The sequence below is a fragment of the Marmota flaviventris genome, chromosome 6 (genome assembly GCF_047511675.1).
Source record: "Marmota flaviventris isolate mMarFla1 chromosome 6, mMarFla1.hap1, whole genome shotgun sequence".
Lineage (NCBI taxonomy): Eukaryota > Metazoa > Chordata > Mammalia > Rodentia > Sciuridae > Marmota > Marmota flaviventris.
In genome coordinates, this window is record NC_092503.1 from 107,944,693 (window position 1) to 107,958,036 (window position 13,344).

At 42.0% G+C, this 13,344-nt stretch overlaps 1 protein-coding gene across 1 annotated transcript in view; it reads left to right on the top strand.

The window, feature by feature from the left end:
- The first annotated feature begins 4,186 nt into the window (after window positions 1–4,186).
- Rcan2 (regulator of calcineurin 2) overlaps window positions 4,187–13,344 on the top strand; it is a 243,918-nt gene continuing 234,760 nt past the window's right edge. The window contains exon 1 of the mRNA XM_071613345.1: window positions 4,187–4,463. The gene's annotated coding sequence lies outside the window, so the exon portion shown is untranslated. The remainder of the gene's footprint in view (window positions 4,464–13,344) is intronic.

Here is a 13,344-nt window from a genome sequence, read left to right on the forward strand (position 1 = left end):
TTCTTCTCACTCAACGTTATCAACAATTTGGATAGCATACTTAGAAAATTTGCCAATGACACAAATTTGCATGCTATAACAAATACTAAACACACTGAATGCAAAATTTAAGATCTGAATGATCTCAACTTGAAACATGGGATCATTCTAAAAAAAATTGTTACGTATGAACTCTACAGATTAAGAATGGGAAGTGAATTTGGGGAGAGGTATTTAGGGGGGAGGGTACTGGGTATTGAATTTAGGCCACATCCCCAACACTATTTTGTATTTTATTTAGAGACAGGGTCGCACTGAGTTGCTTAGCACCTTGCTGTTGCTGAGGTTGACTTTGAACTCCCAGTCTCCTGCTTCAGCCTCCCAAACTGCTGGAATTACAGGCATGTGCCACTACACCTAGCTTGGGAGAGGTATATGTTTAACAGAAAAATATCTGAAGAAGATTGAGGCTGTGGATATGGCTCAGTGGTAGAGTGCTTGCTTGGTACTGGACTTGCCTGGTATTGGACTATAATTGCAGGATACTGTAAACTCAATAGTTTCACTATATAGAGATAGATGTAGAAATAAAGATGTGAATTTGTGTATATATGTATGTAATTGCATGTGTGTATTTACAAACGTGTGTGTGTGTGTGTGTTTTCCCAGCTCTTTTATTGAGATTAAAAGCAACCACATGACAATAAGCCACACCTAGTACTTAGCTTTTAGGGTTCTAGTTACCATGCCCCATTCATGAATCTACACACACACACACACACAAAAAAAAAAAAAAAAAAAAAAACCCGCAGCCACCAAGGAGCTTCTTGAAGAAATGGCTGACTCTAAGGCTTGGACTGACCAAGGACAAGACAAGACAGGAATGTCTTGTGCCAGACAGTAGATGACACTCAGTTATGGGGAGGTGTCCATAGCCTCCAAAGAGATGAACAGGCTGATTAAGACATGGATGAAATCCAGAAATGTTAAACACTGAGACATCAAATAAAACAGGTTCAAAATCTATATGAAGAAAACTTCAACCCACAGCCAAAAAAAAAAAAAAAAAATGCTGTTGATACTAAAAGGATCAGCAAGAAAAACAAAACAAAACAAGTTGGATTTCATTCCGCTGTTATTTATTTTATTAAAAAATCAATTAAAAAATAAATAAAAACTTTTGTATTATTAGTGAGGACACTATCCAGAAAAAGATAACTCAGAGAATGTGAGAAAATATCTGAAAAGAAATTAATGTCCAGAATATTTTAAAAAAATTATTAAAATTCCACATAAAAAAAAAGACAAACATCCCAATTAAAACCTGGACAAAGGTTAAAAATGGGCATAAACCTAACAAAATCTGTATAGTATACATATGGAAAAAAACTATGAAACTATGAAAGAAATCAAAGAACTAAATAAATGGAGAGAGATTGGGTGTTCATGGATAGAAAGACTAAATATTGCCAATTTGTAAGTTCTTCCCAACTTGAAATATAGATTCAGTGTAATCCCAACAAAATTCCACTAGGTTACTTTGTGGTATTTGACAAGTCTCTTTTGTCTAATTGTTCTGGCCCCTCTCGGGTGCTCTAGGGGCTCCTGCACTTGGTGAAGTCTGGTGCCCTCTTGCTGGAGCCCTGCGCCAGGCCCGCGCATGCCATCGATTTTAATGCTGAATTTTACATCATGTGAACATTATCTTAATTTTAAAAAATGTAATGTTGAAACCAATGATATGACAATACATTTATTCATAAAGTTATCAAACACTGTCGGTATAGTGACCCAGGTTCATTAAAAATTAATTAACTACCTATAGAGAAATGTGACCATCTAAATTCGTCTTGAGAGCAGTTCTCAACAAAGTTTTATAAACAGCAGTGGCAAAAGAACAATAATCTAGTCTCAATATAAAGAAAGTTTTTTTTTTTTTTTTTTTTTTTTTTTTTTTTTTTGTATAGAGGACTGAACCCAGGGATTCTTAACCACTGAGCCACATCCACAGCCCTTTTTACATTTGTTGTTGTTTTGAGACAGGATCTGACTAAGTCACTTAGGGCCTTTCTAAGTTCCTAGGTTGGCTTTGAACTTGTGATCCTCCTGCTTCAGCCTCCTGAGACACTGGGATTACAGTGATGAGCTACTGCATCCGGCAAGGAAGGTATTTTTAATCTTGTTGTAATCCCTTCAAATGTCAAAAGAGGTTTACATGTATAATGTAATGTGCAAACACTGAGATGTAGCCTAGTCTAGTGGGGAGTCCAAAGCTAGAGTATCTGGGTTTGACTTTAGCTCTTCCATTGGCTAGCTTGGGCAAGTCATTTATTTAATCTTTGTGTTTTCTTTTCTATAGGGTAATTATAGTACCTACCTAATAGGGTTGTTGTGAGGGTTAAATGAATTAACATAAATGAAGTGCTTTGCAGGGAGCTTAGCATATAGTAAGTGCTTGATAAATGTTAACAAACAAAACTTCTACTCCTCTATTACCACTTTAACATTTGTCACCCAATAGCCTCATCCTGATCTCCAAACCCAACTCCAAACACAGACTCCGTGAACTCTTTCCTTCTCTTCTCCTTGCCATTATCATTTACTTTTTTGGCAATATCTCACTCTTTCCAAGATAAACCAGATGAGCTGGTTTGAACCCCACTTCCTTCTCTGTCTCATTTATTTTCATCCATTCTCCACACAAGATGACACAGAATTTCCCTTAGTAATAGAAGATGGCAGTGAAAACTCATAGAAAGCATCTAGAAAAGTAAAAATACCTCTTTCTGGATGGTAGGAAAATGGCCATGATCATTTTGTAACAGCTAATACATATTGAGCCACTTCAAAAAAGAGAACTAGAGTCAATGAGAGAAAAGTCTAGGGAAGCAAGATTTTGCTCAAATATGAATACCTTTTAAAAAATTTCTGTCCCAAATGATAATTCATATAAATAAACAGATTCTTCCGGATTTCTGCAATCAAAAGAGTGGAAGATAAATCTGCCATTTTCAATTCTAAAAATTTCATTTAAACTCTGTATTTATTTATATTAATGCAGATTAATTAGAAAAAAGGGACCAAGGCATACTGTCTGAGTAAGCAAAGAATAATTGTAGACTATGGATTGCTTCAATACAATTTTAATATTGTTATTAAGAAGCGATAATGCATAAGAAGCAAGAAGAAAAAGGCCTATTTATGTAGCAATTAGAAAGATGACAGAACACAGAATTAATTTGAATTTGTTATTCAATTCTTTCCCCATTCAGGTTAGTCTGCACCACCCCTTCCTTCAATTTCCCCACTTTCCCTATCTTTTGCGTTCTCTTGCCAACAAACTCAGTCCTGACCTGTGCTACAGGCAAGTCACAGACTTTCTCTTCCCTCTGAATTGCTTCCACGGGGTTAACTTTGTTTAGTAACAGATCTACGCTAGATTGCTTGTCTCTCAGTCCGTTTGCCTTAAGAACCAACCTCCTGCTCCTAGTGTCACGGGCTCTCACGCAATAGGAATTCTTAAAGCCAGAGACCTTCTGTCCGGGGGTCTGATGGCTGAGAATACCGGCACAGCTGTGTAGCCCGCGCAGGCCACCTTCAGCGGCATGGGCTGGGCTGGGTGCAGGGCTCCAGCAAGAGGGCGCCAGCGCTCACCGAGCGCAGAAGCCCTGAAGCACCCGAGAGGGGGCTTCTTGACATTTCCTCAGCCAGAGTCCGGGGCTCAGTCATCTTGTTAAGAGTCTCTCTGCCAGCATCCCTCACCCACACTTTGCTTTTCTACCAGCTTCATGTTGGTTGTGGCTGCCCACTCACCCCTAGCTTTAGAATCGACCCTTCAGCACCCCGAATGCCCCCATCCGGGGTGCGACCCCAGGAGTCCCTTCTCATTGAGGCAGCGCTCCTGTGGACAGGCTCCTACGCTAGGCTCCCAGAGGGTCCACACCGCCTTCTCTGCACCCAGAGAAGAAAGGAGGGGCTGTGGGGCTGAGGCAGGGTGAGAGCCCGGGAGGTGGAGTGGGTGGGGGACCTGGAAGGGCGCCGGGTCCGGAGAGAGGAGGGAAGAAGAGGCCAGACAGGGGCTTTTGGTTTCCCGGGGTCTGATTGGAGGTTGGCCCGATGAGTCGGAGCTAGGGGCGCGCCCATCTCCACTGGCTCCAGCGAGAGCCGCCCGCTCGGCCCCTCCCCGGAGCCGCTTTGTCCCGGGTGACGGCGGCGGAGGTTGCGGGGAGGAGCGGGCAGGAGGCACAGACCCACCGACCCAGGGACCCAGAGTCCGGGAGGCGGGGCGCCCGGCGCACAGCCCCACGCCCAGGCCCGCGCTCCGCGCGCCTCCACACGCTCCTGCACCGGTCCGCAGGTGAGCAGGCAGCTCCGCGCCCACAGTCGCCGGCCCCCGCGGACTGCCGGAGCCGCCGCCGCCGCCGTCGCCGCCGCTGCCGCTGCCTCTGCCTCTGCCTCCGCGGCGCATCGCGGACGCCCTGCAGGTCGGTTATGTAACCGCGCCGGCCGCTCTCCACTGTACCCCGTCCCGCCAGGGCTGACCGCGGTGGTACAGGGTGATCGCGGCAGGGGGCAGACAAGCGCGGCCGAATTTGGGGACTGGGAAGGGGCAGCAGGGGCCAGAGGCTCTCTATTCACCTATTGGTCAGTCCTTGAAGCGGCAATGGTGTAAGGTCTCCCAGGACCCCCTCTAGGAGGCGCATGTCAAGGAGCCCCTTCCCCATTCCTAGTGGCCCAAGGGTTCGCTTTCTCAAGGAGCAGCAGCAGGTGCATATGTGGAGGACGGAGAATGACTACTGTGATCCCCCAGATTGAGGCTTGGAAAAGGGGGTGAGGGAAGTCTGACCACCTAAAGATCAAAGGAGAAAAGAGACCACTTTCTTCCCAGGGCTTAACGAAACGTTCTGGGGACAAGGAAGGTGCTTTAAGGCACAGCAGGCTGGAATTTTGTCCTGCTTGGGATTAGCGGGCTTGGGTCATCTAAAAATAACTTCAAGTTTGAAAAGTGAAATGGACTGGAGCGTTGGGTGCTGGGTTCATCCTGCCTGTGGGATGCTTCGCTCCAGAAGTCATCAGAGGGAACTGGCAAATCCCAGCCGCCTGATCCCTCAGCTGCCTCTGGATCTCGCTGGTTTCCAGGGTGCCTCGGTTTGACTTTTAGTTAATGATTTATTCTCCAAGGCACTGCTGTCTTTTTCTTACCCCCAAGTGGATTATAGCAGAGTGTATGCTTTTGACACTTTCTTGTTTCTTCCATTGGGGTAGAGATGATCAATGGACATCTAATGAGTCCAATGCCAAAGCTATTTTTTAAAAATATTGTTTTAGTAAAAACAAAAGGTTTCTTATAAACTTCCACAATTTTCCACAAATGAAGATGAAAAGATTCTACAGCATTCCAGCTCTCCCTTCTCTTTAGCCAGCATGTCACCTATCATACAGTCTGGAGGCTTTAGGAGAAGTAGGACATTTTTCTTTTCAATGCAACTCAACTCTCACACCTTCATCATCCTTAATTCCACCAACTTCAAAACACAGCACAAGTCTATCACAGGCACAGGGTAACACTTGCTAATGAGCCCTCCATTCTGGGCCTTCAGTGAAGATGGACATGCCCAGAAATTGGAAAGGATCAAGAAGCAGGTCAGTATCAATAGCAGAAAAGGCAGGGGAATGAACACTTGGCTGCCTTTCAGTATCCTGATAGATTTTCTTTAGCTTTAGAGCTATTATATTAAGTATGATCATGATCAGTCATTGAGTTCAATTAGTCTAAAAGGTGTGTTGCACTTGATTTTCCAATCCACTGCAAAACAAATCGGCATTTATTGAGTCCTTACTATCTGAGTTCAGTCCTCAGGATTTTGTGAGTGGGAAGTGTTCTCAACTAAACTTACAGGATCTTAAGAGCTTTGAAAATGCCTAGTGTATGCAGTTCCTGAAGAACTTACCTAAATCTGGGAGCACGGGGCTCTCTCCAGAGAAGAATAATTTACAGACATAGATGCCAACTTGAGAGCTTTCTCATTTGCTTTCTCATTGCACACCCTTTAAAAAAACTACTTGCATAATTATTTTCAGATAGTCATATATAGTGCAGAAACTAGTGTTCACTTTGTTGAGATCAAATTTGACAGTACTGAGGCCCCCATTTTCCTATTCCTTTTACTTTCTATGCCATCCACTTGATTGATTCTAGCACCTACTGTGTCCTACGTAGGTCCTGTGCCAGGGACTAAAACAATGAGGCACATACTTCCCAGAAATCAATCTAGCAGGAAAGGAAAAGAAAATAAATGATAGTGATTCAGCATGGTGAATGTTTAATGCAGATAAGAACAAGTTCGGCAGCAGCTGAAGGAAGGAAGGGTACAGGGAGTCTGGAGGAGTTGGCAGGAGCATCCTCATTTGGACTGGATCTGAAAGGGTGGTTAGAGTGCTCTAGAGTAGGCACTAGGCATTTTATGTTGAAAGTGGTGGAAAGTTCCCTTTCAAAGAAAGATAGGTGTTCTGAGGTGAGGGGTTGGCAGGAGAGTTTGATGTTAGAGAACCTGGGTTGTGAATATACTTTGTGGAAGAGGAGAAATATACAATCTTTAATATGATTTATTTTAATGTATATTTTGCAAAATATAAATTTGGAGATGGTGAGGAGGTAGGATTGCAAAAATGAATGAGCTCAGAATTGAGAGCATTGGTCCAGCAAACACACACACACACACACACACACACACACAATTAAGTGTGCCTGAACCAGTTAGAATAGGGGAAAGTGATGGGAGATCTACAGAGAGCTATGTGAGAGGGAGAACAGGTGGCACTTGGTCACCAAATGGCAATTGGTATAGAAGGAGAAACTTATATGTTAGGTGGATATTCAGGCCTTTGACTGAGGTAAGAAGTCAATGAGAAACAGCAGGTTCAAAGAAAATAGTAATTTAAAAATTTTGAACATCCAAATGAAAATGCTCAGTAGGTACTTTAATTTTCAAATGTAACTTCTTCATTCCTGGCGCTAACCTTCTGCTGATCTTACTTACCTGAGACTGTCTAAGGCTGCCTTTAGCAAAGAAGGAGATGAACTTGATGGCAGGAACTTGTTTCTACCTCTGTCTCCAAGAGTGAAAGCATTAACTCAGTTATTTGAACTACTACCAGTGGCAATAATAATGATAATGAGAGCAATGCCTAACGTTCATTCAGTGCATATTATATGCTGAGCACAAAGAAGTTAGAACTGTACTTAGATGATCACATTCAGTCCTGCTGCTTACCCTGTGTGGCAGGCGCTATTGTTTCTCCGACATAATTGATAAGGAAAGCAAAGCCAAGAGAGGATGTCTTGTCTGGGCATACACTTAGTAAGATTTATATCTAGTGTTAAAGTCAAGGTTCTCAGCATTCTCAGTTACCATTGTGAATTGATAATAACTTTGAAATAATGCCTATTTATCCTATTTATCTCTGTGTGTTTGAATATTTGTGGCTGTAGCCATAAAAGAGAACTGGACTGAGTCAGAAGTCCTGGCTTTCAACTGGTTTCTGCACCTGATTTGTTGTATAGCTTCCTCTCAGGCTTCAGTTATTTTAAATCTGCATCACAATAGAAGAGGTTGGCTAGGTGCTCTTCAAGCAGCCTCAGTATTCTGAAATCCTGCCATCCTGTCTCAAATTCTACTACTAGAGCCTCTGTTTTTTGGTTAAGATTGTGCCTACCTGGCACTTTTAGAATACAAACACCTTTGCAGAAGATTAACTCAGATGTTGCCTTATCCTTAAGGGCCTGGTGTGAATGAAGCCATAGTGCAGAGCTAAAGGGACTATCTAATGTTGAGGGAGCCCAAATCTTTCATAGGCCCTAAAGTAGAGGAATCTTCATAGTGATTGATCACATTCTTTACTTTAGACGTTACTTAAGCTCTGTGAGCATTTCCTAACATACTTGTCATAATGTTGTGAGTATTGAAACAGATAATGATGTAAACTAGGCACCACACATCAGTCGACTTCATTGAAGGTGCTCAGGAAATGGGGGCCTCATCCCTTGCCTCCAGAGTAATGGACTTGGAGAAAGAAAATGTCAGGTGTTTTGGAAAACAAACTTTCATATTCCATAGTTTTGATAAGGGCTAACCCTAAGTTGGGTATCATCTATCTATCTGTTTGTCTTAGAAAGAATTATATGCTGGGAATATAAAAACACACAATACATTAAAACATTCCATAGTATGAATTGCTCACATGTGCATAGTTACCTGCTTAGATATAAAGAAGCTTCAACATTCTACCTCACAGAATTTTGAACTCTTCTTTTGCCAGTTTATGAGGTGGTCAAGTTGCTATAAAGAGATAGTATTGTCTAGGGTTGATGATCCTGGGTTCTAGGATTATGGTGAAGAATATCAAGGGGACAGAATGACTTCCTATTAATTCTGCATCTGTGCATGTTTGCATTTCCATCTTCCTCAAGTGCTTTCTGCCCTTGACTATAAAATAGACACTGTCCTTGTATCTTTGCTGTATTACTAACTGCGAGGTGTCATATATTATAGACTAAATTAATGAATGTAGTTGAGGAATGGAGGAGCCATAACCTTAGCTGAAGCTGGTTTTTTAAAATAATAATACATTGTATGATTATGAATGGTACTTTTTAGAAGTTAAAGAAATGTTTCCAAGAATAGCTCAAATATCCTGTAATTCAGAATGCCCACAGAAATATTTTCTATAGTGGGGTGGGAGAAGACTGTACTTTCATATTTCATCTCCTCATGCTCAACTCACTCTGAAACAAGGGCTGAAACAGAAATCCCGAGTTTTGGAATATCTGTATGAAAAGACATTTTAGTGGCCACTTTTGGACAAAAGAACTATATAATTTGTGAGCTAGATACTCATTTGTATGATAGTTGCTTTTGTGGGAATAACTGCTTTATTCTTTCATGTGATTGACATTTGCCTGCCACAAAATATTGTAAGTTCTTTAAGGCCATCAGCCATGCCTGAATACATCTCTTCCAGTGTTGGGGAGGAGGTATAAAAAGCAGGGACTTGGCATGAAAAGGCCAGGATTCCAATCCTGGTGCTGTCACTTTCCAGCTATGTGACCTTGAGCTTCCCATTGACCTAACAGTCATAGGAGCTGGCATTTGTTGAATGTGGCCCCTGTTCCAGACACTTTGCTCAGCAAGCTGCATATATTATCTCAGTTAATCCATATAACAACTCCTGGGGATAGTTATTATCATCACTATTCACAGGTGAGTACACTCTGAAGTCAGGGGAAATAAGCCACTCAGTGCCAAGTCTCTGAGTTGCAGTTATCTGCAAATTTGGAAAATAATTCTTGATTTCCCCATCTTACAGAGGTGTGGGGGTGACCTGCTGCATGTTTTTGCACTGAAAACTAGAATGCTCTGCACAGATGATAAGGTAACTGTTATAGTAGGGACCTCCCACAAGACTAGTTATGGTTGAGTCTGATACAGCACCATGTCTGTGAGGGGAGGGAGTTCTTCTATTTGGAAAAGGTATTATATAATATATTAAGAAAACTACATACCTTTGTTCTGTTCTTTTTTACAGAGAACTGGTTTCTTTCAAAGGTAACTTGTTTGTTGTCAATACCAAGAGTGGACTGATTAGGTCAAGGCTGATCAGGCCATGGAACTGGATCTATCTAGTGAAGGGGGAAGGAGAATCTGGTTTGCAAAGAAGAGTTGAGTGCCAGAGGGTGTTTCAGTATAAACAGAGAAGGCTGAATGTCAAATCCAAATTTAAGGGAGGAATAGGCATGATGTAGAGAGCAAGAAGAGGAAGTTATCACCAGATATACATCAAGGTGGGTTACAGGACATGAAGTCTGCTCGAAGAGACTAGAAATATTTCCCAGTGTCTACTGAGATCTCTCCACTCATCAGGAAAACTAGGGACCCTCGGCCCTGATTTATTTTAAAAATTGTTTTTGCTTGGACATATGTGCTTCCATTAAGTTTTTATAAAACAGAAAAAATGTATAAAAAGAGGAAATTAATTTTAACAGATTCCTGTGTGATTCCTACAGGCAGCCCGAACATATGACCTCTCAAGGAAATAAAACATCTCTAAATAGGCCACTGTGTCCAGGGTTGGTGTGTCCACTTCCTAAGTTGAGCTGATAGGTATATGGAAGTTTTGCTGTGATGCTTAGAATAATATTGAAAGGGGCATTTCTGCTCAGCATTCTCCCTGTCTGATTTTTCTGATTGGTGACAGCATTTTCCAAAGGAACCAGTAAGTCACTCTGGGTTGAGAGCAGAGTTTAGGACACAAGGACTGCTAGTGTATGGAGTGAGGGTGCTGCTCTCTAGAGAAGTGGAGCCCAGTTTCCAATGTTGTCTTAGAACCCAGACAGATAAGCAGAAGAATTGGAGGGAATAGATTCATTTTTCTGCAAACATCTCCTTTACTCAACACTACAGCAAGACAGCCTTTATAGCTCTGCTTGTTTTGCCCTCAAACCCAACTGAGAACATATACTTCATCTTGTTTGCAAGGAGGTATGAGAACTGCTGAACTTGGAAGATGAAGCTGGCAGTGTCTGCCATGCCAGGTAAGCAGAGTTGGACTCTCAGCTTTCAGGAAAGATTGGAAGGGCTCTAAATCAGAGTGAGGGGCTGGGTCTTCTCCTGCAGCCCTCTCCCATGGTACCCAACTTAGGGCTGAGATGTTACCCTTGGGAAGTGTGTTAGTCAGATTTCCATCACTGTGACAAAATACCTGAGAAAAACGATTTCAAAGGAGGAAATACTTATTTTGTCTCATAGAGTCAGAGGTTTCAATCTATGGTCACTTGTCCCTAGTGCTGTGGGCCTCTAGTAAGGCAGAACATCATGAAGGGGAGCATGTAGTGGAGCAAAGCTGCTCACCTCATGGTGTCTGGAAAGCAGAGAGAAAAGGGAATAGGGAAGGAAGCCAAGGACAAAATGACAAAATATACCCTTGAAGGTATGCTCCCAATGACCTACTTCCTTCAACTATGCCCCACCTCCTAAAATTTCTACACCTCCTGATAGGCCATTCAGTTTTAAATCCATATGAATCCTCATAATCTGCTTATAAAGTCAGAGTCCTTATGATCCAATCACCTGCCAAAGGCCCCACCTGAAAACTGCTGAACTAGAGATCCAACCTTTCACACATGAACTTTTGAGGGACACTTAAGATCTAAATCTTAACATTCTTCCCCAACCCTCCAAAGGTTGATGTCTGTCTGACAATGCAAGATGCACTTAATCCATTTCCAAGAGTTCCTGTGGTTTAATTCCAATATCACGTTAATGTCTAAGTTCAATGTCTTCTGAGACTCAAGGCAAACTCTTAGCTGTGAGCCCCTCTAAAAATAAGAAAAACAAAACCAAACAACCATAATAATAATAAAAATTGCATAGTCCTGAAATAAAATGACACAAAGTAAACATTCCCATTACAAAAGAAAGGAATGGGAAAATAGTAGGGAACAAGTTTGTGCAAAGCAAGACCTGAACATAGCAGGGCAAATATTAAATCCTAAAGCTCCATGTTGGCATCTGGTTTACACTGTGGCATAATATGAGCTCCAAAGGTCTTGGGAAGCTCCACCCCGTTATATCAGATTGTCTACATTCCTGGCATCTCTACCCTCCTGGGATCTCCATTGCAACTTCCACTTCACTCTCATAGCCTTTTGCATTGCCCTCTTAGGGGCTGCCAACAGGGATTCTGACCCTGATGCACTATCTGCACTCCCAAGGTTTCCTTTGAAATCCCCACGGAAGACTCTATGAACTTGCAGCTCTTACATCCTGCATGTCTGTAAGACCAGCACCACGTGGAAGATGCCAAGATCTGGCACCAGGGAGAGCAACAGCTGGGCCCATTGAAAAGCTGGCCGCAGTGAACTTTGAGTGCCTGCACTGCAGAACTAAGGGAAGGAATTGTGCTAGCAGGATACCCCAGAGCTCTCTTCTCAAAACAGTCTGAAATGATTTTACACTTTCGCACCCATGAGCCTGCCATGGGGTCTGGTCAATTTCTTAGTGCAAAGTACTTACTTTTTTTTTTTTTTATTGGCACTAATCTCTTAACTAACTGCACCCTCTTTGGCCTCATCTTTAAACCTTCTCATTTTCTGGCAAAATTGAAAGATTTTCAAATCTTTTGGCTCTGCTTTTTACTCCCAGTTCTCACTGTAAACCTGGCTAAAAGCAGCCAGCAATACTCACATCAGAGCCTGATCACTGTGCTATCTTGAAATAGGTAATTTCTGGGGAATTCTTGACTTTCAGAGTCTATGTTCCACTTTTCCGTCTTCTTTTCCATCTGGAGGTACCACCAGATCAATTGTCACCTTTAAAATGAGCCTCATGTGAGTCTCAGGGCATGGACAAAATATAAAAAGTTCTTTGCCAGAATATAACATGAATGACATCTTGTCTGGTTTTGAATAGATTCTTCATTTCCATCTGAAACTTCATCAGCGCAGTCTTTACTCTCACATTCCTGTAAGCACGCTGGTCTACTGTGCTACCATCAGCATCCCCTACTAAGCTCCATTTACAGTATTCTAAGCTTTTACCAGTCGTCTTCTCCAAAATTTTCCAATTTTTTCCTGGAAATTAATTCAAAAGGCTTTCAAACCCATGGTCAGATATAGTCAATAACCACGTTTCTTGGTACCAATTTTCTGTGTTAGCTTTCTGTCACTGTGACAAAATACCTGAGAAAAGCAACTTAAGTAGAAGGTTTATTTGGCTCACTATTAATTTTTAAGTCCTTTCTTATTATAAAAGTGGAAAAAGTCCTGGAGGCCAGAAAGTGAGAATGACCACTGTGAACTCTGCCCATCCCTGACTGGGCCCTTTCTTGCTTTGACTTTGTAAGGCCCCATTGTGAAGGAATTTCAAACACTGGTTATATAAGGCAGCTGGTTTTTTTATCCATACATACATGGAGCTCTTGGTGGTGTTTGGTCTGACTCATAGACACCTCATTTTGTGGTTTGATTGTTCTGGTTGGGGTCTTTGTATATTGTTTTTTTTTTTTTTTATTTGGGTTTTTTAAATTTTTTTATTTTATTTTATTTTGCTAGCATCCTTAGTTGGTGTTGCTGCTTAGGATGTTTAGTGAGACTAATTAAAGTAGCGAGATTATGACAGTATGGCAGGGCCTCTTGACCAGTTCCTCCCATGGGGATACCCTCATGGACCACTATAAGGTACTGAGGGGCATTGGGCGGGGCAGCTTTGCTCACTTAAAACAGACTTACCATCTCCACATCAAGACAAATGTGGCCATGAAAGTCCTGCCAAAGACAGAATGGAACTTGCCTATCATTATATGCAAAGT